This window comes from Lactuca virosa, chromosome 9 (assembly GCF_052849685.1).
Source record: "Lactuca virosa cultivar CGN04683 chromosome 9, Lactuca_virosa_CGN04683_v6, whole genome shotgun sequence".
In the NCBI taxonomy this organism is placed as follows: domain Eukaryota; kingdom Viridiplantae; phylum Streptophyta; class Magnoliopsida; order Asterales; family Asteraceae; genus Lactuca; species Lactuca virosa.
The window spans coordinates 104294404-104316989 of NC_136434.1; the positions used below are offsets into that span (position 1 = coordinate 104294404).

The 22586-nt window shown below is 36.2% G+C and overlaps 1 long non-coding RNA gene across 5 annotated transcripts; it reads right to left on the reverse strand.

Annotated features, from left to right (window-relative positions):
- Nucleotides 1-15409: 15409 nt before the first annotated feature.
- On the reverse strand, nucleotides 15410-19474 carry LOC145137374 (uncharacterized). 5 transcript variants are annotated; one of them, XR_013721016.1, is made up of 6 exons: nucleotides 18803-19473; nucleotides 18349-18404; nucleotides 17732-18221; nucleotides 16850-17077; nucleotides 16079-16771; nucleotides 15410-15687 (listed from the first exon to the last, which is right to left on the reverse strand). It is a non-coding gene; the product is annotated as an uncharacterized LOC145137374 (long non-coding RNA). The 5 variants fall into 5 exon arrangements; XR_013721019.1 differs by lacking the exon at nucleotides 15410-15687 and having other exon boundaries at nucleotides 15868-16771; nucleotides 18803-18891; nucleotides 19069-19474; XR_013721018.1 differs by lacking the exon at nucleotides 15410-15687 and having other exon boundaries at nucleotides 15868-16168; nucleotides 16233-16771.
- Nucleotides 19475-22586: the final 3112 nt, after the last annotated feature.

The window sequence follows — 22586 nt, forward strand, 5'->3', positions numbered from 1 at the left end:
ATCACATCCTCAAAGGTAACATTGAACTAATTTTCATTCCCACTTTAGAAGAAATTGCTGACATTTTTACAAAAGCACTTGATGCAACGAAAATAAATCATTTTCTTGAAATGTTAGGAATGATGAATCCTGACCCACAATTCTTTCTTGATTGATAGGCACCGCAGATCTTTTCTGATCTTGGTTGCGGTCCTAGAACTATATATTTGTTATACATTTAAAAAAAATCTTTTATAATACTTATATTGTTTGGGTCTTAATTGTCATTTTTCTCTAATCTTCTTGTCAAGTGTTTCAGCAGTTACCCTCAATGCATCCGCACTAAGCAGGCTTCATCCGCAAAGGCACCCATCCGCATGTCTCAGCAATGCTCCATTATCATCGACAGTCTCCTTCAAGAATTTTCTAAGGGCTGTCATTCTTTTCTTTTCTGATAAAAAAAAGGGTGGGCAACTTTATTTCAATTGCAAATTTATTTAAATTACCACACCCTACTTTAGGATCGTCCTAAGATAAATCTCTTTTCCCTCAAAATCTCATCATATCTTTTCAACACCCTTTAAATGTCTAATCCGTTTCAACTTCTCCCTTTACCCAACAGATCTTAAACCCCCACCACTCAATTGTCAAACGTGGCCTGACAATTATTAAATGCGCATCCTTTCAAAAACCTTTAATTAATTTTCTCAAAGAAAATGATTGAGACAGTGTCACACTCCGCCCCACTAAAACCCAAAGGTTTTTACCTTTCCACCTTCATTAGGGTAAATTCAATCCTTTTTCAAATCCGCTAGTATAAAAACCCTCTTTTTCTCACTCACATCTTTTGCGCTCTCAAAAATATTCAGACGAACTTCATCTTCTTCCCTAAAACTCAAAATCCTCTCAAGCATCAACAATGGTGAAATCCGGCATCTCCAAGAAACAATCCAAGGCTTCTACCTCTGCAAAGCCTACCGGTTCAGGTTCAACTCTCAAGGTTCAATCTCCCACCATCGCATCGAGCAATTTCAGGGCAGTGTTTGAGGTTCATCCTACCTACAATGACGCCATTAAACTGTTGATCAAGTTCATCCACACTCATCCCCTTTTTGGCGCATTTGATTCGTTCACTAATGTGGTTCCTCTTCCCACCTTGTTACGTTGTGCTTTCTCTGCCTATCGCCCAACTCAAAATCCCCAGGAAGTTCATTTAGCCCTAATTGATGGATCCATGGTCGTTCTCACCAAGACCAAGTTCTTGGAAGCAATCAATCTTCGAATTCCCCCAAATACCACTTTCTTTAACCCTAGCACCTCTGACATCATCACCACACTGTACCAGATGGGATACCAAAAGAAGCTGAAGGGGATCGGTGAATTCAAGAAAAACCAGTTGCCTGCGGTATGGCAATTTGCTTGTCACTTTGTGATCCGGAGTCTCTCTGGAGGAACCGGAGGCATGGACAATATGTGATTGAAGCTACTGGAGATTGTTTGGAGTCTCTTCACTGGCAATGCTGTCAACTTCGGCCAGATCCTTTGGGATGATTTCCTGCAGTACATCCCCAAAGAAAGCCCCAAATCTGACGCTTTCGAGCTCACATTTGCTCGTTTCTGGTATCTGTGTATCTCAGACTTGCACAAAGAAGCTAAGTTGCCTATGGGAAACGACACAACACTCTTCATCACTCGCGATCTGAAAAGGTACACCCCCTCAAAAGATCAACCTGTTTTTGGACCACTTAGACGCTTGCCATTTTACATCCTAGAGTCACTAGGACTCTCTGATATCGCAGTTGCGGACCATATTGTGGCTACGAGTGGATATGAACCATACCATTCTACCCCTCCACAACCCCGTCCGACTGCAGTCCCTCACACTGAGACCCAAGATCCATCTCCCATTGTTCAACTCACATCATCTCATGCTCCAACTGTACCGCAATCTGACCCAACTTCTGGTCCATCAAAAGCCAAACGGCAAAAGATCCTCTCCAAGAAGAAGACTAAGAAACATTCCTCTAGGGTAGTCATCCAGGAACCCGCAGTTTCTGGAAAATGCAAATCTGATCAACAAATGCCTATCAATGTTGATTCTTCTACACAAGTCTCAAGTGACCTCTTTAGGAGAAAGAAACTGAAATTGACCCCCACCCATGGCCAAATGCGTACCCAGACAAATGTTGAGATCTCTCAACAGATCCCAGTAGTCCTTGGGGCCCCCGCAGGCCTATTCGTTTCAACCATATCCAGCTACTCAGATTCATCATGTGAATCTGTTTCATCTTATCATGGAGACAACCCCTCAGGTGACTCCCAAGCGGACTCGCCTATGAGAAAAAGCCCTAAGGTCTCCAGGGCATCCCGACTACATACTTTTGAGCCTGAGGAGTTGCGCTCCATCCTTTCTTCTGTTCTCCATACACTTCAAACACCTTCCCACCCGCAGGGCACTTCTTCCGCCCCTACCAGAACTTAGCCGAGGCCACACTTGACTACGGGTCAAGGAGACCAAGGAAGCTCAGGAAATCCTACTCCGATTCCATTTCTCTCAGGTGGTTTAGGCACGGTGAGCACAACTGTGCCAGGATCCGTGATCCCAGGGGAAGCTCTGGTGCGAAATGAAGGAATTGACGGTGCACAATCAGATGATTCTTGGACTCAGACTCGTCCCACTACTGAGTCCGGAATCAGAAAATATGAAGCTTTCAAAAGAGCCTTCAATGTCCGGAAGCAGCAACAACTCCGGACCCAACAGCAAAAGGAAGAAGCCCTTCAACAAGTTGCCAAGTATTAGGCTGAAATGTTTATCAACGCCAAGACCGTTCATGACATCTTGTGGATACAAAACTGGATGTCCGCAATGGAAATGACTATGCAGCAAGCTCATGCTCAACCTAGCAAAGAAGGTCCTTCTCAGCCAATCCCTACCGCAGCTCAAGCATCCAATGCCGAAACTAGTGCCATCCCACTCAGTTCCAGTCCGGTTTTTGGCATGGACGAAATTCACATGGATGAGGTTCAACAACCTCATCCCGACAACGAAGAATTCAATATGTTCTTTGAAGAAGAAAAGTCAAGTGGTTCTCAATACTCCTCTTCCAAACCCAAAGAGCAAAAGAAGAAGAAGCCTGCGGTTACTCGTAAGGAATTCATGTCATTGCAGTCCAAGGTAGACTCCATTCTTGCTGCGGTAACCTCTCAACAATCCGCAACGGCACAGTCCCTCCCGCAATCTCTTGTCGACAGGGTTACCTCCTTGGAAACCCGTGAAAAACACATTGCTGATAGAATTCTCCTCCGTCTTGAGATGGGCATTCGAGACCTGGATAATTCTCGAACTGCCGATCACAAACAATTCATGGCTACTGTTGAAAAGCTTATCTCTTCAGTTGCGGATCTCAAGAATGAAATCAAGTCCTCCCTTGAGGCTCAAGCAGCTCACTCTCAACGCCTGGTTGATGAAACTCATACTTCTTATGAGTCCACCATTTCGGTTCTTCACTCCACCATTGATAAACTTAGACGCTCTTTATGGCAACAACCCAACACAGCTCAACTTCTTCAACTTACCAAAGACATTCATCACCTTCTCTTCAACTCTAATGCTCCCTCCACTCATCAAGTCACAGAGTTGATCAAGACTCAGTTCACTGAGGCCTTCTCAAAGATCGATGGCCTGAAACAATGGTTTGAGGCTCAAAGGCCTGTTGAGACCCCAAAAGGGGGAAGTGGTGACCATGGTTCTGCAACTCAATCATTACACATCTCCCACACTCAGTCATTACATCAAACTCCACCGCAACAAAACTCTCCTCATCAAACTCCACCGCAACAAAACTCTCCTCATCAACCTTCACCGCAACAAAAATCTCCCATTCATGTAGCTCATCAATCCCCTCTCCGACAGGAAACCCCTCCTCATTTCAAAAACCTGGTTCCAACCATGTCCTCCTCACACTCAAATGACTCTCCCGCAACAAAACAAAAGAAGATTGATTGGAGAAGTGCAAAATTTGCCGAGCAAATTTGGAGAGAACATGGGTTTGATACCACTATGAATGAAACCATGATCAACTCTTGGGTCAATCCCATGAGAAGGCTACAAGATGATGATTACAAGCCTTACCTAACCTTTGCGGAACCACCTTCGGATGGATACTGGGATATACCTATCTTTCCAAATTCCATTTATTTCCCAGTATTTCATTTGACCTCAGTCTCCCAGATGAGCAAAGACTTCCCTTAGAATTTGAACGCCTTACTCAGTTCAATGCGAAGCATGGTTCCTCATTGGAAAAGATTTGGTCCAATGACAGACCCGAGGCAGTGTCAAGCTACAAGATCAGGAAGTTCATGAAAACGGACTTCATTCAATACACTCTGGTCCGCAGGGGAATGGAATACATCCGAACTCAAGCTGACTTTCCTTGTATGAACCCTGAAGAAATCTTCCTGATTGCCAGAGTATTTCAGTTTAAAGCTCAAAAGCATCCCAAAATGTCAGTTGCCTATGAAAAGGCTTGTGACTTCTTAAGATCGATGCCGAAGTCTATCCTATACTTGCCCCGAAGTTTGATTTTCCTCCATTCGAACCAGTACCAAGTTTCACTGAAGGATTCCAAGATATGTCTCTAGGAGCTACCAACTTTCCTCAGTTGGGAGTCATCTACAAAAGAGCCAATAGTGAACTGAAGTACTTCATTCCGGCATCTTCCTTGCATCGTCTCACCAAGAAACAATTGGATGTAACTTTGGCTGCGGTTCAACGATCCAAGTTCACCACAGAGGAAATCAAGTTCGAGATCACTCGAAGGATCAAATGGCTAGAAGAAGTAAGGAAATTTTGGTGGATCCTCATCAAATTCCTAAAACTTAACAACTGAAGAATTGTAAGAGGTCACTTAAGGGGAAATTGTTGAACACGAAAAGTGACCCTCTTACAACTTGAAGTGATCCGAAGTCTGTTTCTCTATCCGCAGTCAACTGGTCATCCGCAACTTGAAGACTCAGCATCCGCAGTCGTTAGATAAAGATTACTTGTATTTTTTCTTTACATCCTTGTAACCGGTGTACCTTGCATGGACACCTTAGATCAGACTCCTCTTTGTAACTTTCAGACTCTACAAATAGAGTCTTAGATCTAATGAATTACTACTCTTTTCTGATCTATTTTTCTTCTTTACAATCTTAATATCATATCTGTTCTTACTCTCAAATATTATCTCTCTAAAAGAGCAAGTCATTAATGGCTTTATCACTAAGTATGATCTCATTTATTAACAGAGATTGAGTGCAATCTCTGTTACGAATCAGCTTAAGTGTCTACTTGATATATTACTTCCTTGTCATTTATTTCCACATCTAACAATCTAACACTCTAACATCTAACCCTTATTATTGTTGAGCTTATGATCCTCGAGTAAAACTCTGTTCCGCAACCTATCATATTTGTACTAACGTTTGTTCAAGTGTGATTATCTCAAAGTTTTTCTCCTCAACACCTGGCAAGGCTCACTGGACTGCGGTAAAGAATATTCTCAAGTACCTGCGGCGGACTAAGGACTGGGTCCTTACCCTTGGTGGGAGTGATGACTTGAGAGTAGTAGGGTATAGTGATGCTAGCTTTCAGACTGATAGGGATAATTTCCGCTCTCAGTCAGGCTGGGTCTTTACCCTAAACGGAGGGGCAATTACTTGGAAAAGTTCCAAGCAAGATACAGTGGCTGATTCCACTTGTGAATCAGAGTATATAGCAGCAAGCGAGGCAGCAAAGGAGGCTATATGGCTAAAGAACTTCATTGGAGACCTTGGAGTTGTACCAGCTATTAAGGAGCCCATGGAAATTTTCTGTGATAGTGAAAGTGCAGTTGCCTTAGCAAAGGAACCAAGGGATCACGGCAGATCCAGACACATCGATAGAAAATATCATTTCATCAGACATCGAATAGAAGAAGGAATCCTCGTGGCAAAGAGGGTATCATCGGATGAGAACCCAGCAGATCCCCTCACGAAGGGACTGAGTATGGTTAAGCATCTTCAGCATGCTAGGAGCATAGGGCTAAGAGATGATATTAGTTTTTAGAAGTTAGATAATTTTGAAATTTGTAAAATGTAATTGACATTTGATGATAAATAAAAGTTGTTATTTATAAGTAAAGTGTTGCTATCTCTTGTCAATCGTTTACTATTATTTCTTTTTGCATGTTTTGACTTCCAGAATAATTATGTTATGGTATATATCATATTATTCAAACTCTCCACAGTCGGTCATATGTTGGAAGTAGATATGAATCAAGACTGTCATGGGTTGGCTTGTAGAAGTCCAAGATGTTGGACAAAGTGGGCTACAACACTCATGAGTGCTCATAAGTTCTGAGTATTGGATTCAACCCACTCTCACTGGTATCACTTCATGGAATTTATCTTGAGTGATCGTGAGACGGTAATATCATATAAGTCTTCAAACCTAGAGATATGATTTGTTGCCTATGAGTTGGTTATGCATTGATTGTTCGAAAACGCATTGGTAACTCGATGTTATAAAACGTACCTTTGTGTGTAATTCAACAAGTAGTAGAGCAAACATATGAGTCGAAGTTTATCTGTTCCTTCTTGGATTAGAAGCGATATCTGGGCCCCTCGATGATTTTGTTTTGACCTATGTACCAGGCCCGGTCAGAACTAAATTGATGTGTTCAGTTAAGTTCTATGTCAAACAAATCGGAAATCGGGAAACAAATGTTGGACAATAAGCAAGACCATGTTCCATGTATTTGTCCGGCTGATATCTAGAACATAGGATTATATGATCACTTATCTAAAATGGCACACCATCATCTTCTCAGTTCCGAGAGACCTTGAAAGAGCTACGATTGTTGATCGATTCCTGAAGTCATACTTGCAACTATAGTTATTAGACTTATCCAAGTGGGAGACTGTTGGATATAGTGTCTAAGTCCATAACTATATTTGGTATGTACTTGACCCGACCCGGCATGGTCCATTTGGGTTGCATGGCATCATGCACTTGGATAGACTAATCGAGAGAAATAAGACACTTATGGTTTATTAATATATTATAAGTTCTAATATATTAATAATAAGAATAATAATATTTAGTTAGTATTGATCAATAATTAATTTAGAATTAATTATGTGATCAAAAGAAGACTAATTAAATATATGGGTTGATTGTGTAAATCATCCATAACTTATATAGTGGGCCAAAGCTCCATGGATAATCAAGTTGGGTTAAACCCATAAGATGCTCCATGGATGCTCCATGGAGGTTACATAACCCATGGGTCATGGAAATGAAAAGTCATGACAATTAGGGTTTACATGGTGTAACCCTAATTGTAACCCACTATATAAGGAACATGTTATTCACCAAAAATCGGCCACTAGTGTATGAAGTGAGGGCATAACCGATTTTGCTAATTGTTCTTATTCTCTTAGAGTTTATTCCAAGTGTACTTGGTGTTGTGTGAGACATTTGAGGCATCACACTTGAGGTGCTAGGCTCACAAGGTTTCAAAGGAATCCAAGCTACAAAGAGGTATGTAATTCTTACTAACTTTTAGAATAAAAGTTCCCCATGTATGCTAGATAGGTTTATGAACCTTGGAAAATCAATTTTGCATGAATATTAGACAAACATAGATCCAAGGTTTATTAGGGTTGCATGTACACTTAGGAGTGTTAGAATGCTCAAAACCCATCAATATCACCCTAGTGGCCATGAAAACAAAAACTAAAGTTAAGGAGTTTGGTCCTTACATCTAGAAAATTGTGATCCACATTAAGCGAATGTTAGGATTTTGTCTGTATCTCTTTTATGCTTCAAAATTCCTAAAAGAAATCACAAAAATCTTCTCCTCTTTGCTTCTCTCTCTCGTTAAAACTTCTATCTTTAATCCCATATTCTACGTTATATGGCTATGCTAAGGTGGATTTTTGACACGTAAGCCCTTCTAATATGAATTTTTTTCACTTCCATCCCTGTACATACCCTTAGGGTCTTTTATTATGCACTTAGACCCTAAAAACCCATCATCCTTGGTGCGAAACACTTCTATGCATTAAACATAACAAAATAATCTTAGTTTCCATATAAAAGCAACTTATTATTTATTACGGTTTTTCCATTACATGCATGTTAAAACACTGTCGTGGTTGTCTTAAACAAATAAAAATATCACTGCTTGGCTGCACTAATGGGTAGCACAGGAAAGCAGAATCCAATCCACAGGTACATAGCCTAAAGTCAAAGCCTCTATGCGTAAGGCACATACTAGTCAAGTAGTTTAATCAAGTGATCAGTCTAAAAATAACTAAAAATCAAGCATTTATTGAGTGCAAAACTTAAACAAGTAGATAGAATCATAAACTAAAAACCTAATCTCATGACTAATTAAAGTACTAATCCTTTGCAAAACTGAATACTAGGTTTTAGCCCGACATGGCTAAATCAGATATAAAACAATAAAAAGGAAGATTAAACAACTAAATCCTACTAAAGTAATTGAGAAAGTCGATCCATAGTTTTCATATCTTTAGGAATCTAAAGAAAAAGTACAGAAATCGCTCTCAAAAATCATCTACAATTGCCTCTGGTCGTCTAGGGTTTTCTTTGGAACAAATAAGGGCTATTTATATGAAGACAAAACATCAGACGCAACAATCCCGAAATCCACAATCAAGGCGCACCACACCCATCCATAGCCCCCCCACGCCTTCAGAAAAAATCTCAGAATTGCTCTTTAACGAAATACGTTGCTATATTGGACACATTTCTCAAAAACATGATCATGCTTTTTGCAGAAACATGATTGTGTAAGTCCTTCGAAGTCTTGAAAATCAAATTTTGGCTCAAAAAAGTTACGAAGATGAAACACGATCAAAAACACAACCGCCGAGGGAAAACACTACCGTAAAAATTCGAAAACACACGTTCGGGACTCGAATTCTTTAGTTTCAGCAAATTAAGCCCATGTTTCAGCTTCCTCGAGTTTTTCTAGCTCCATTAAGATTCAAATATGCATCCAAGATGCTTTCAAATTACTGCTCCACTTGAAATACCTAAAAATGATATAAAAACATGAGCAGTACGAGAATTCTGACAAAATACATGAGTTGAACATTGTTTAAACTAATGCATATGAAAAAACATAAAATATGATGCAAAACACTTAAAAAACTAATGTAAAAGATGCATAAAATGACATCTAAAAAATCTTCTCAAGCTTAAACCTTACTTGCCCTCAAGTAATAAAAAGATTAAACATACTAAACAAAATGGAAAGTAAATGAGCTAAAAAGGAACTTAGAATAAAAACTGAAATAAAATTAAGGAAAATAAAACCTAAAATTTAATAACTAAAAACAGTTCACTTTTTATTCACAGGATCAGACTTGACACCAAGGAAACTCCAACGAAATCACGAACATAGATAACAATAACAATACTTTTAATGTAGTTTTTGAATTCATAGTCACGCAAACACCTGCCATTAGTACGTCAAACCAACCTTTGAGAAAATAATTTTTACGCCAAAATATTAATTAGTGAAAAAAAGTGTATTTTTAATGATAATTTCTCAGAAAATTCATTTATAAAAACTTAACTTGTCCGACCCTCATCTTTTTCCGAGCTCGTCCAGTAAACACGATAAGCTCCGTTATGGACAGAAAATCCAAGTTTACCCCTATGATTCTGCTATCGAGGGACATAACTCATTTTACCGCATAATTTCTTTATCTTGATCAACTCTTCAGATTTAAATTTGCTTAGTCGTAGATTAGCCTTTGAGTTGCTTTGGATTTGTATTTGACTTTACTTCACTTAGGATTCATTTTGACTTGAACTTGACTTTAATTTGACTTTGAATTTCAGATTTATGCAAGTCGCTTGATGTACCATTTATAGTAGGTACATTGATTGGGCGTGGATTTCATTTTTTTGGCCCATCGGATCTTTAATAGTTCAAAATTGATAATTAATTGCATGGATATAACAAGAGTTCCCTTCTAAACTCAAAAGACACATAAACTATTAGGTTTAGTACTTCTAAGAAAAAGGTTATTTAATCTAAGTTCTTTCTAAGGCATTAAAGAATATTATTTTTAAAACAATGTTTGGTTTTCCATCTCGCACTTTCATTATAAAATTATTCGACTCTTACATTGGTTCGTATCGCATAGACATTTCAAAACTGTCTGATTTTTGAAAAGTTAATTATCCTAGTTGGTTGTAGTGAGACTGTTATATTCAGTTCCTATCACACTTCATCTCTACGGAGCACATATGGAAGTAAAGAATATCCTCATATCATGTAACTTTTTTCCAAATATTTTTATGCAAAAAAATTAAACTAAAAACTAAAAATAAAATCCTTTTGGGTTTTTTTAATGCAAAAAAAATAGAATCATAAACAGAAAATATTTTGAACTTACAACAAGCATTCCCATGTGTCGAATGACGTTGTTTGCCTTATGTTAGTAACCATGTCCTACGAGCTCCAAAACGGATTTTTTAACTGAGGTGCATATAACATAAACTATTAGCTCAAAGAAATATTCCAAGATCAAGCTAGACAAGAATGATTCGATATCGTAAAGTCCCTCATGACATATAAACATCAAGAGGGAGAATTTGTGTGTGCACATGTTTAAAAGAGGAAATCATAAATAGACAGATTAGAAAATCTAGGTATCTAGTTTCCAAATGAGTTAGCCATTGACATGGTTCTTAACTCGCTTTCTAGTTAATACCACCAATTCATTATGGGCTATAATATGAATAATACAGATAAGACCTTGATGGAGCTACATGTCATGATGAAAACTACCGAAGTGAGTATGCTAAAAACTTGCAACTTTAACTCCACTGCTCTTTTCTTGGCCATTGGACATGGTACTGCTAAAAGGAAAGAGGTTTCTCCTCCCAAGGTTAAGGGAAAGACCAAGCTTGGACAGTCTAACCAAAGTTTTAAGAGAAAGGTCGAATCTGATATAGCTCCTACATTGACCCCAACAATGCCATTTGTTTCTACTGCCAATAGAAGGGGAATTGGAAACATAACTGCCAAAATACCTACAAGATCTAAAGAAGAACAAAGTCAAAGAGTGTGGCACTTCAGGTTTGTTTATGATTGAACTTCTTAGTACAAAACTTCTCATTCGTGTGTCCTTGATACTATATGTGGTACGTACATTTGCTCGGATATGCTGGGATTAAAGGAAAGAATGAAGTTGAAGTATTGGAGCTCAACCTGATCAAGGGAAGCAGACGCACTGTAGGCGTTACAAGGATAAGGATTACAAGATCATTCTTAATAATGGATTTTGTGTTAGATTATTAAATTGTTGCTACTTGCCTGATATGGCTTGAAAGATTATCTACTTTTATGCATTTGTGAAGGTTGTATTTTGTTTCTCTTTTGATAAGGAAAATGGTGATATTTTTGTCTATAAAAAGGGCAGTTTTATTTTCAAAGCTAATCCTTGCAATGGATATATATGAGAATGTTGTTAATGTTAGTAAATTTAATAATCTAATCTTAAACGTTGATTCTTTCGAAAATGTTTTCGATAAGTCTTGTTTGTGGCATTGTCTTGTTGGTCATATAAAAAAGAAACACATCGTGAAGCTCTGATCGGATAGGATGTTGATATCATTCGACCTAAAACCAGATGATGTTTGTGAATCTTGCTTACTTGGAAAGATGACAAAAACACCATTCACATGCAATTGTGAAAGAGAAAAATATGTTGGACATTATCAACATAGACGTTTGTGGACAACTTATATCTTCCACAAGACATGACAAATGATATTTTGACTTTTAGTGATGATTTTAGTAGTTATGGCTATATATATTTAATCAAATAGAAGTCAGAAAATTTTGTAGTGTTCAAAGATTTTCAAAATGAAATAGATAAGCAACTGGGAAAAAAGATCAAGAGGCTTCGATCCGATAGGGGTGGAGAATATCTTAGTCTTGAATTCATTGATCATGTAAAGGATTGTGGAATAGATTCACAATTTTCTCCTCCCAGAACACCATAACTTAATGGCGTTGTTTAGAAGAGAAATCAAACGCTATCAGATATGGTTCGATCTATGAGGAATCATGCTAGACTTCCAATAAGTTTATGGGTTATGTCTTAGAGACAACAGCCTACATCTTAAACATCGTACAGACTAAGAAGTTTGCTAAAACACCTTCTGAAAGGTGGAACGAGAAACATCCCACTCTTTCACAAATGAAAGTCCAGGGTTGCAAAGTTTTCGTCCGTCGCGAGGCCAATGAAAAACTAGAACCCAAATCAGAGAAGTGTTACTTCGTGGGTTATCCCCAAATGTATTTTGGAGACTTGTTCTACAAGCCGCTAGAGAACAAAGTGTTTGTGGCTCGAAGGGGATTCTTACTTTTAGAGGGAGCTTATATCTAAATAAGCCAGTTGGATCCCAATATATCTTGAAGAAACTCAAGAGTCAACCGAAGTGGAACCTATAGTTGAAACTAGCATTCAACCTAAGGTTGAACCACCTATTGAGGAAACTGACGTATCTCCACCTTCGCTTCACAGATCCACTAGATTTCATCTTCCTCTTGACTTTTATGGTTTCCATGTTACTACAGAAGGAGACGTATAGATCAATGATGAATCACTGGCATGTATTGATGAGCTATCCAACTATAATGAAGTGATGGAAGGCCCAATGGCAACCCAATGGAAAGAGAGCATGTAGAGAGAGCTTTAGTCCATGTATGATAACTAATTTTAGAATTTGGTTGATCGTACACCTGGCCTTAAAACTGTTAGGTATAAGTAAATCTTAAAGAAGAAGACCAAAATGGATGGGAATGTGCACACGTTCAAATCTAGATTGGTTGTGAAAGGTTATACTCAAACTCAAAGGATTGATTATGAGGAAACCTTCTCATCAGTAGCTATGATCAAGTCTATTAGGATATTACTTGACATAGCTTCCTTCTATGGTTATAAGGTAAGGCAAAATTGAACGGAAATCTGACAGAGGATGTGTATATGGCACAACATGAGAGTTTTATACATCCTAAATATCCAAATAGAGTGTGTAAGATTGAAAGGTCCATCTATGGAATCAAACAAGTATCTCATAGCTGGAATCTTTGCTTTCATGAAAATGTAAAAGAGTTTGGATTTTCTAGAAGAAAATATGAGTCATGTGTATATGTCCAAGCTACTGGGAGTGTTGTAGTGATCCTAGTATTGTATGTTGACAAGATATTACTTATAGGAAAGATATCTCAATGTTTCAAAGTGTGAAGACTTGGCTTGTGGAATTCTTTGCTATGAAGGATCTAGGGGATGCAACATACATACTTGGTATAAGAATCTATAAGGATGGATCGATTTGTCTAATAAGACTTAGCCAAAGTACATACTTAGATAAGATCATGAAGAGGTTTAAGAGGCAAGATTCCAAGAAAGGGTATCTAATCATGCAACATGGCATAAGATTGAGTAAGGATCAATGTCCCAGTACTAGTGAGGAACTAGATAGAATGAGTCAAGTTCTATATACTTCATCTATAGGATCGATCATGTTTGCCATGATATGTACTCAACCTGATGTCTTGTATGCTTTGAGTATGGTGAGTCGTTATCAGGATAACATTGGTGATAGTCATTGGATGGCAGTAAAGAACATCCTTAAATATCTAAGGAGAACATAAGATATGTCCTTAGTTCATGGAGGCAGAGAAGAGTTATCATTTATAGGTTACTATGATGCAATTTTACATACTAATAGAGATGACTCTTATTTAAAGTAAAGATGGGTATTCTTGATAAATAGAGGATCGGTCTCTTAGAATAGTTCCAAGCAGAAGACAACGACAAACTCTACATGCGATTCTGAGTATACTACAGCTAATGAAGCAAAAAAGAGGCTAAATTGATTAAGAACTTCATTTGTGGTCTTTGTGTTGTCCTTAGCATCAAGGATCCAATAGAAATATTATGTGATAATGAAGGTGCAGTCGTTTTGACTAAAGAACCTAAGGATCATGGAAAGTCGAGACATATACTCAAGAAATATCACTACATTAGGAAACGTGTTGAGGATGGCGACATCATAGTGAATAAAGTATCATCAAAGGAGAATCCGATTGATCCCTTCATGAATCCATTATTGAGGACAAAGCATGATAGTCATACTAGGTCCATAGGGATTAGATTTGCAAGTGATATTGCATAAATTTTTAGTTTGGTAAATTTGAAACTTATAATAGTATAAGTTGTAACCGATTTGGTGATTATTTTGTGGTGGCTTGATAATAAGCTGGTTTGCTATCATTTGTGTGTCCATTTATTATTATGTTTCATTTTGCATGCCACTTCCCGAGTATTAATTTACTCAAACCTCCACAGTCGATCATACTCTTGGAAGTAAGTAGTGATTTAAGACTGTCATGAAGTATTAGTACATTTTCCATAATACATAGTGTAGAGATTGCGAGTAATACCCATGAGTACTTAATAGAGATATAAGTATTGGAACAACTCACACTTAGATATTACTTCATGGACCAAGTCATGAGTAATTCTAAGATGATAATTGTTGGATTGATTTTGCAGGTCAACACGCCGTGTTGGAAGAACACCACGGCGTGTTTGATGAACAGAATGACGATTCTGTTTTCTCCTCCTTGTTCAAGTTCAACAATTGTATCAATCCAATAGAAAACTAAACCTGCTCTCTAATACCACCGATGGGTTTTGAGCATAACAAACAATCCTATGTGTGCATGCAACCCTAAATAATTTGATCTACGTTTTCTCTAATTGAACATACAACTTGAACAACAATACATAAAACCCTAGCATGCTTCTATGATTTCGAAATTCACAACTTAGGGTTATATTAATCATGCCTATATAGAAATAGCAATCCAAATACTTGTGTTGTTGAAAACCTTGAGAGCAAGCGTCACAATTGTCACGCCTCTAGTGGCTCACACCCAACACTAACAAGCAATAATGATTGAGAAGGAGGAGGGAGGTTGCAAATTTTCAGTTGGAACTCTTCAAGAACAAGTTGTCGGAAATCATAGGGTATCAGCCTTATTTATAGTGCAGTAAGGAAACCCTATGATAAGCCCAAATCCAAGATTATCTTAAACCGGTTAATTATCCACTTTCCTGATTATCCATTAAAGATTATTCTAGAAACCCTGAGGCATATGAAAACCGTCCATAGCCTATGGAGGGTTCTAGATTGCCTATTGCTCAACTATTGAACAATTACAATTCAATCCATGCACTTTTTAATTAATTCTTTTAATCCCAAAATTAATCCAATTATATTATGATTAAATATTAACTAAATATTACTATTTCCAATTAATATATTATTCTCATAATATATTAATAAATTACTTATTTCAATTTATTAATCAAATTAATAAATCAAACTCCATCTCCAAAATCATCCTGTCTATTGCAAGTCTTGAGGGCAACCCAAAAAGGATTGTGCTACTATCAATTCAAGTATATATCAATTCAAGTATATATCAATGATAGTTATGAGCTTAGACACGTAATCCAACAACTCTTTCTTAGCACCCTCCTTAGCACAAGGTAGGAAATGGTGTAGCATCTTTAGCACCTCCCTTAACACCTCAATTAACTCTTCATACTCCTTATAGCCTAACATGAAAACAAAACACGTTAACCATTTCCACTTCTCTTAGTTTGTCTTACATTTTAAAGAAATACATATATTAAACTGTCTTTTTATATTTCACGAAACACCACAATTTTTTGTGGGCTAACATCACTAATGAAAACTAGATGCGTTCCAGCGCGTTGCGCTGGTCGGAAATGGTGTTGTGTGGGTCGGAATGGTGCATGTTGATTGGATTCAATGTTGAAGTATAATATTATTACAGGAGGATGAAAATAGACATAGTTATGAAAGTAGGTTTGCTATCTTTTGTATTTAACTAAAAATTAAATGCAGAAATAACATATTACTTGTGCTAAACAACACTCAAACTTATCTAATAGAAATGATGAAGAAGTAAAAGCAGGTTCCTACAATTCCATTGAATGTGAATTCAACAATCCTATTAAGATGTTGCCTGTGCCTCTGGCTGTAACTGATGAAAGGGCAGGTTGTAGATGTTTCCTAAAAAAAATATACACATAAAATTATATATAATAATAAATACGTTAAAGAAAAAAAAACCCACCGTTAATATGGTAAAGTTTGTTATCATATTTTATGGATTTGAAGCGGTGGGACTGGAGGTCGGCGATTTAGGGTTCCCCACTTCAAGCGACACAAATTGAAATTGTGCACGTGGAAGACATCTCAAAAGCAGGGACATCATAACCCTCCATACTTGACTTAAAACCTTATTACCCTCGTCATTAACCCTATTATGATAGTCATAACTGTAACTGCCTATTTCTTTTTTTTTTTAGTTAATGGACTTAATTAATAGGCTAAGCCAAAAATTATAGCTTAATGTATTAAAATTGAATAAGCTTGTGATTTTTTTAAATGTAAGTGTAAAATGGTCGTTAAATATAACAAAGGAAAATGAAGATAAGAAAGTAGGTTACCAAATGAGGAATAAATGGATAAGAGAACTATATTATATGACCGGAGGCACATCTGATTGGGGTCCGGTTGGATTCATACCAGAACCTCTCCAAATTTCCAAACAACTTGAGGCCGGAATGCCTCATCTGATACCAATGCTTCTAAATCATCACCAATTATAACCTAACACATAATAATTTGATTAGATTTTAAAATAATCCAAAAGTATTAAATGAAAATAAGGTTTTTATTTTTTAGTACCTTTTTCATTTCAACTATGAATTTAAATCCCCAAAAAAGATCATTAAGTTCCTTTCCATCAATGTCGAGCAAGGGTATATCGGGTATAAGTTAATTGAATTTTTTACTTTTCCCATAAATTTATATGTAAATTACTGAAACCTGATGGATTCCAGTTTCATGATCAAAAGCATTAGCACCAACAATAGCCTTATGTGGTTGCACCATTAGTCCATTGCACTCTTCCACCTAAATAACATATAAAAACGAAAATGCATAAACCAAAGGAAGATGTTATACACCTTTTGTGTTGGATATCAAACAGAAGAAGCAAAGATTCAGTACAAAAATCTGCGAAAGGGTTGACTTTTTTATGAATAAAAGATTGCTATTAAAAGCTGGAAAACAAAATCAGCCACTTATAAGGAATGTGCCAATCGGTTGAAGACTCTCATTAGTGTGTGAACAATAAATTATAGTCATTTAGCCTAAATAATTGGGAGAATATGATCAAATATACATTAAAACAGTACAATCTATAGTATTTTTTTTAAGCCAAATGATATAGAGGCGTATGCGGTTCCAGTTGGATATATAATAATTTATTGTATCTTTCATGTATTGTTTTATAAAAAATGAGTACATACAAAAGTTAACTTTTAACATAAACAGAGAGGCTCTAAAGTGACATTAATTACCAACTTTTGTTAGGTCACTTGTAAAATTGAAAATTAATCCAAAAATCATGCATAACTTAAAAAAAGAAAAAAAAAATTCAGATGTTTATTAACTACTCCAAAGACTTGGAAAAGTAAATACTCTTTTAAAACTAAACTTTTAACATAAACGACATAAATTTAACCGTATCAGATTTAAGTACATAAAATTAACAATAAGACTTACCACACAATTTCCTTTGTTCTAACTTTGAATGCAAAATCAAAAGGTCTGGAGAAGATGACAAGAAGCATAGGTGGTCCTGCTGATAGGTAGCCAAAACAGATTTGGATTCTTCATATTCATTATTGCAACAACAATTTCTGCATCCAAATCCTCAAATCAAGAATATGCTACCTGGTTATCCCTTGATTTTAAAAATGTCAAAACCAAAAGAGGGGTAGTTTCAGTTTAATATAATTTAAGAAGGGTTACAAACATAGTTGTCCACATCAATGTTTGTAATAAAAACTGATATATAAACATAGTTCGACCTAATCATAGATCTTGATATCTGAACAGAAACAAAAATGACATACAACTACCCATTAAGCTTAGCAAGTATTGATGAAGTTGATTTGTAAGAATTTAGCACACTTCTAGACCAGATAGAAGGTAGAAGAAGTAGATGAGAGGAATTCAATAGTTGAAGCAACTGAGAGAACAGAGCCAAAACCTGTAAACAATACAACATAAGAAGTCAGAAAGACAGAAATGTATACAAACTCATACAAAAAACAAAAAAAAAATCCATATACAGAATTTCCTAAAAGGTGAAAGTCAATTTCACATTGAATACCAACATCTGAAAAGAAGGATTCCCCAATTGCTGCTGTGAACCTCGCCTTTTTCCAATTACCTACTCATAAAAAAATGATTAAATAAAATCAGCCTCAAAATAGAAGTTTGTTCTATCTAAACCTTACAGAAAACATGAACCAATCAATAGTGGCTTTTAAGGAAATTTTGAAAATTCGTAGGGGCATTTCATCGAACACCTGGACTGCGTTGCTCTACCAATGATAGGAAAACACTTAAACGAAACCTTCACCCACTGACTTGAACATAAAAGATGACATAACAATCAGACTAAAGCTAAACATAAGAGATTTAAAAAAAGACCAATACTCAGAATTAGAAGATGCTTCATATATCTATTAAAATCAGGTTAAATTTACATAGAACATGAGAAGAAATCTACCGGTCCTTATATATCATATTATCAATCAAATAAGAAAAGCTTTTAGTGAGTATCACCTGCGGCAAACATTCATACATACACCACCGTCAGTTCATGTAGTGCTAGAAAAGAGAAGACGACTCCTCCCTCCCGAACGGCACATAGCCTTAGAGGCACGAAACATAGAGAAGCGGAGAAGCAGTGGAGAAGTATCAGAGAAGAAGTCGATGATGGTATCCATGGATGCGTTCCAGAGAGACACCGGTTGTATATGCAGGGTAAGAGACACCGGTTGTATACAAACCGAGGGAAGGATTTGTTACCGTGAAAGCAAAATACTTACTTTTGGTATACAGATTAGCCAATAGCGTTGGATGTGGAAGCTGATGGTGGACATCGAAGCAATCGATTCGAAGCCCTAAACCCAGATGAAACGCGCTGCAACATCTGTCACTTCAGTGGCGGAGGAAGACGGCCAACAGTTGCAGTCGATCCCGACCTTCGATCTTGTAGTCGATCCTTTTCTGGCGCCTCAACCGTGCTGAAGGTCGTGTGTGAAGCAGAGAAGAGAAAATGAAAGGCGACAGAACTGTAGAAAAACGATGATAAGCGGTGGAAAGGCTGAGGCGGTGGATAACTGGGCGAAAGCAAGGAGGTGATAGAAGAGGAGACACTCACACAGAGGGTTGAGGAAGAATAAGATGAGGCGGTGGGTTCCTCGAACAGTGGAATGAGGAAGGATCCAGATGAAGAATATACCGGATGAGGTACTGTTTAAGGGAGTAAATTGTAAATATGACAAACTTTAGTGACAAATATCTGAACAATTGAAAATATAAAAACTTATGGATCAATTTTGCCAATTCTGAATGAATGCAGTTTACTGTTACTATTTTTCATATCTTTAATATATATATAATAATATGTCATGATCGGGAAATCTAATAAATTTTGTTAGATATAATATCAGAAAAAGTAACTTAATAAATTGTGAGCCTTTTCGCAAGTTAAATTCTCATTTTTTAATATATTCTAAAAATGAAAGTTGTTGGATGATATGGAGTTCTCGTGGTGATTTTAGCAAGGTTTTAAACGACATAAGTTGTTGTTTCGCGTTATGGCGAACTTTGACGATCTATGTTGTTTTTTAAGGTGTGATAGTTTTATATACATTAAAAAAAGATAAATCACATAATTATATAATTAAATAAAAAATATCAAGTTTTTAGAAGTATTATAGTAACACTTACCATGAAAAAGTTAACAAAAACTCAATTGTTTTAGGTCTAATAAAAAAAACTCACGCCTTGAAAAATAATCACGTCATAACGCACGCGCTAAGGTGCACTTTGACATGATATTTGGCTTCACGTAATAAACTCACCTTCGACGTTTTCATAATGACTATATCACGTCTTGCAGCATGACACACATTTTAGAACCATATATTTTAATGAATAACATCCTATGATAACTTATCTTCTAATTAAATAAAAGATTTAAAAATTAAATGATTTTAAACGTCATATTATTCTTTATATTATTCTTATCATAATTAGACGTCATATTATCTTTCTTATATAAATATATGTTAGCCACCTTGATACCGCATTAAAAGACCTACAACTAAATCGTCCAATTTCATTAACATCTAACAGATTTTTCTTGTCATAACTATCAAGCTTAAAATATAAATCCAACATACTCTTAAACCATTTCTAAATTTACTTATATCCCATATAGGATTTAAACCTTCAACCTAAAAAAATGAGGACAATATTTGGTTCCGCTGGAGTATGAGCCCTTTGGTAAATATATATAATTATAGTAAGTTGGAAAACTCAAAAACCAAATAAGAATATATATATATATATATATATATATATATATATATATATATATATATATATATATAAAGTACATTGATACTTTATTGCAGGTTACCTCATAACAATTTCAAACATGAATGTTTTTGTCACCACCATTTTTTAATGTAAGGTCAATTCTATAAGACATTAGATTGTTTTATAAAATTATTTTCTTTCAAATATATATAAACTAAATATATATAAACTAAAGTACTAACAATGTTACAAGATAAAATATAATAAAATTTATAATGTGTCTAAAACTACTTTTTAAAATATGATTTGCTTTTGTAACCTTAATTAAGTAATATAATCAAACAAAAAATATTTAACTTTGCAAGAAGTTATTGTGCTTTCTAGCTTTCCATTTTTTGAAAAGCAATGTGTGATTTATCATTTATGAATTTAATTGGGTCATTTATTATGAGTGACTGCCTACCATAAGTACATTGAGTGAAGTGGCAGACATATCACATTCGTTCCCATCCAATTGGGAAAAGAAACTGTGGGGGATAGGGTTAGACGACAAACCTATCTGACTCCACATTCATTACGTGTTAAATTGATATAGTTTTTTAGCATTTTTAAATCACGAGATTCATGCAAAATGTTTGTATATACGAATGAGGTGAAATTTACGCTTTTAATATATACGCATGGTTCTTTAAGAGCATACGACGGTCGATTGGACCATGTCGTGGAGCAGGAGCGGTTTTGTATAGGTCCCATAGTGGCATTGCAACACCTATTATGTCTTTTCGTAGTGAATTTTTTTTCGATCTTTTACCTATTTTTTTGACAACACCTATTTAATATTGACAACATATAATAATGTATTCTTGGATCCATCCCTTCCATGGAGGCACCTCGATAATGTTGCCACAAATAACACCCCATAAAACTAAATTCTTTCTTTTTTCCTTTCTTTATTCCTTTTACTTTTCCTCTTTTTTTGCTTCACCTCAACGATGTTAAGACCGACTAGAAGTCATGATGAGTTGCTGGTGATGTGGCAACGTTGTAGATGGATATGGGTGTGCCACACCCAATGATCTAAGTATCTAACAAATTTGCCACGACCAATGATTGAGGAAATTCATCTTAAATTATACAAATTTAAAGTCACTTTTATTTTTGTAACAGCGTAGAACTAGCAAAGAGTTATAATAAAAAGTTTATTACAATAAGAAAATAGAAATATTGGGTTTTGAAACCAACAATCCAATTAGCCTTACAGGTTGTTTGATATGTCTTTTATTGGGTTTGGTAAAAAAAAAAAATTTGACTCGGTCAGATTTAGATTTTTGATATCACATTTAGAAACATCTAACTTGGCATTGCATCATCTAATATGTTTTCTACTCGGTCACATTCAAATTTTTATATTACTTAGACCTTAATTTAATTAGATCTAATTCAATCAGCAACTATTAAATCGCCACTTTCATTGTTGAAAATTCTTTGAAGCCCTTTTTTTATGGCAATGCTTATGAATGGGTTGCATTTGATTGTGCAACATTTAAGAAGTAAATTCATTTTTATGTAATATTTTTCCATTGTTGTTGCATATTTAATTTTAACTGGTGAAAAGGTATGTGTGTTGCACGGGTCGGATTTCCGTCCTCAACACCTAGGAGCAGAAGGATCTGCCCCCTTTGTAGTTACCACAGTCTCCTTCATGCATCTCTTTTAGGATTTCCGCAGCCTCGAGATCTTCTAGGCATCTAAGGTATGGACCTGCCATGGATTTCCTATATAGCTTACCATGGATCATCAAAAAACATGAGACCCTCATTTTGAATGACTTGTCATTTTTTTCTTCCTTCGGGATGGTGCCATTTTGGAGATATTCTACAATGGGTTGAATCCAGGATCTTAAGGTTGGGGAAGGATCCTAGATGCTAGGATCCCGATGAGGAAGTTGAGGATCAGGATCCTCGATTGTAGCGACGTTGGTTGTTACCTCGTCATCATCGGGATCCTTCAGTCTTTT